This window comes from Ursus maritimus, unplaced genomic scaffold (genome assembly GCF_017311325.1).
Source record: "Ursus maritimus isolate PB19 unplaced genomic scaffold, ASM1731132v1 scaffold_5, whole genome shotgun sequence".
NCBI classification, from domain to species: Eukaryota; Metazoa; Chordata; class Mammalia; order Carnivora; family Ursidae; genus Ursus; species Ursus maritimus.
Window position 1 is genome coordinate 31,783,689 of NW_024426663.1, and position 3,166 is coordinate 31,786,854.

Sequence of the window (3,166 nt, forward strand, 5' to 3'; positions counted from 1 at the left end):
TGTCTGCAGATGAATGCACTGAAGGAAGCTGTCCAGCATTCGCTTTCCATTACTCCAGCTGTTGATTTAATCTGGGCTTGTAGGACCACAGTATTTTTTAACCAAACTAACGTGACTTCACTCCTTGGCGAGTCACAGGTAGAAACTATACCAGCTGGACTTGTCACAGAAAGAAAACTTTATTTGCACCAAATAAGGAGATCACAGGGAGTAACTTCCAAAGCTGTGACTCCTGGAGCAAGGATGAATGGGCTCCTTTCATTTAGGGTTAGGATGAATATTCAGAAAGGGGAGCTTTATCGTTGCATTTAAAGGCACGCATGAAGTCATGCATGCACCTTAAGGAAACATGCTTACGCACAGATTGCGTGTTATGTAAATGAGTCTTGTGCTCCTCCTTGGGTGGAGGTTTTAGTGTTACAAGGAGGTAAGGTAACTGTCAGTCACTCCATGGCGCATCCCATAGTCCATCTGCGCAGGCGTGATTTTCAAACTTGTCTGGGTAGTCTGGACCTCCGGAGCTCTTCCTTTGAGGGGGAGTTTTGGTTTCCATCAGGGGGTGCTATGCCCCCTGCCCCCTCACCTCCACCGTCCTTTGCCTAAGTTCAGATATGAGCAGGAAAGAAGAAGTTAAGGGAAAATGTGGGACAAAGATCATGAGTATAATCAGGTGGGCAGTAAAAGTCAGGTCTTGGGGTCTAGCTCCTGACATCTGATTTTTCCCATCTAAATCCTTTCAATGATTGCTTTGGTGTTTGCATTTATTTGGAGATCATTTTTGAAAATTTTTGAATTCGAAAAACAATTCTAATATAGTTATCTACCATCAGTTTTAGGAGTTGAATTGGTTTCTTCGTTCCATTTTTTTCTTACTCTGACTTTTCCAATTTTGAGTTCTTGATTTTGAGTCATTGCTCTGGTGGTTGGAATGCATATTTGAGCAATTGTTTTCAGCAAGGATTCATGAATATATATATTTTTAAAGATTTATTTACTTATTTATTTGACAGAGAGAGAGAGACAGCCAGCAAGAGAGGGAACACAAGCAGGGGGGGTGGGAGAGGAAGAAGGCTCACAGCATAGGAGCCCGATGTGGGGCTCGATGTGGGGCTCGATGTGGGGCTCGACGCCAGAACGCCTGGATCACACCCTGAGCCGAAGGCAGACGCTTAACGACTGAGCCACCCAGGCGCCCCTCATGAATAGTAGATTTTTAAAGCTCTTACATATTTGAGGTTTCTTCTGCATTGTTTTTCAAATTACTGTGGTTATAGAAGCTCAAAAAGAATTTCATGAAACAATCTCCCTCTCACACATTTTTAAATTGACAGATGAAAGTTTATGTAAGTTTATATAATTACAAAATATGTATTTCTCCAGCATATGGTATATATAGAGTTTTTAAAATAAAACTGTCCCTTTGCTATTTTTAAAGTAGGCAATGGAATCGGAATATGATAGCAATTTGACATTCACTGTTACCCGTTTACAAAACACATGCACAAGCTCTTTTTTTTTTTTAAGATTTTATTTATTTATTTGACAGAGACAGCCAGCGAGAGAGGGAACACAGGCAGGGGGAGTGGGAGAGGAAGAAGCAGGCTCCCAGCAGAGAAGCCTGATGTGGGGCTTGATCCCAGAACACCGGGATCACGCCCTGAGCCGGAGGCAGACACCTGACGACTGCGCCACCCAGGCGCCCCACAAGCTCTTTGACAATCAGAAACTTCACATCATTCCTTCTGTGTCTGACCTTATATTTCCATTCTCCTACAGAATTTGATCTTAATACATTTTGTGCTAGAAAGTCTTTTATTGGTCATGTTATGTTTTTTTCACTATGATAAAAATATGTATATAAGTTGGAATTTTAAAAACAAATTGCTGTGACCATAAGGCCCTGAATAGTTTTAAAAATGTATTCTGGATTTTATCATTACAGTTAGTGAATTCACAATTGACTAAGAAATAAATCACAAATAAATATATTACAAATTTCAATGAAATTCTTTGATAAAAAGTAAAATACTGGAAGTATATCTCTTGAGGATATGGCTGAAGTTGCTTTTTATTGCCCCCATTCAGTCTTTGCGGAAAAATATTACTTATTACTAGAATAACATAGTGCAATTCTGTTCTTATACGTGTTTTTTATAGATAGAAGCACTGAGAAACCTTCTTTACACAAATATGTTAAAAATGATGAAAAGAGGGATTTTAGAACAATATCATTCAATTCTGTGAACTCCTGAGCTTTATGCCAAAATGTATATTGTGAGTTATCATTGAAAGTTATTTTAAATTTTATCTTTCTATTTTTTTGAAAACAAAGAACTGGAAACCACCTGGCTGACACAGGGATTTTTAAAACCTGGTCATTAGAGTCATTCAATTTTTTCAGAACCGACACAAGTATTTCAAACAATGCTACCCTTGCCCCCCACATGATACACCAAAAAATGATTCCCCTTATTTTATTAAGCAGGAGAAGGGGGACTTTGAGAGAAAGGGAGGGAAAGGAGAACCTGACTCTCACGGGTGTATTCTCAGGCTGTTGTGTTTTATTTTATTTTATTTTATTTTATTTTATTTTTTTAAAGATTTTATTTATTTATTTGACAGAGATAGAGACAGCCAGCGAGAGAGGGAACACAAGCAGGGGGAGTGGGAGAGGAAGAAGCAGCTCATAGCGGAGGAGCCCGATGTGGGGCTCGATTCCATAACGCCGGGATCACGCCCTGAGACGAAGGCAGACGCCCAACCGCTGTGCCACCCAGGTGCCCCCAGGCTGTTGTGTTTTAGAAAAGAGTTGATGGAAACTCATTTCCATCAAACTGTCTGTGCCCAAGTAGCTCTTGGAAGTCTACTCGTGCTAGCTTTAGAAGCCAGTGAACCCAAAGAGCATTTCCTCAACATATTAGTGGCATATTTGATTAAATGTATTGGTGGTTTATTTAAAGAACATCAATTTTTATATTCTCATTTGTGTGATTATCTTCTATTCATAGTCGGCAATCCTGTTTTTTTGTTTCCTAAGTCAATTAAAAACTTAAGTAATGGTTCAGATGGCACCAAAATATGACAAAATTATTAAAGTGGCATGGTATTTTGATAAAATAAGAAATATCTATTTTGGTCTTCATCCCTGGCTCCCGGCCAGAGCTCC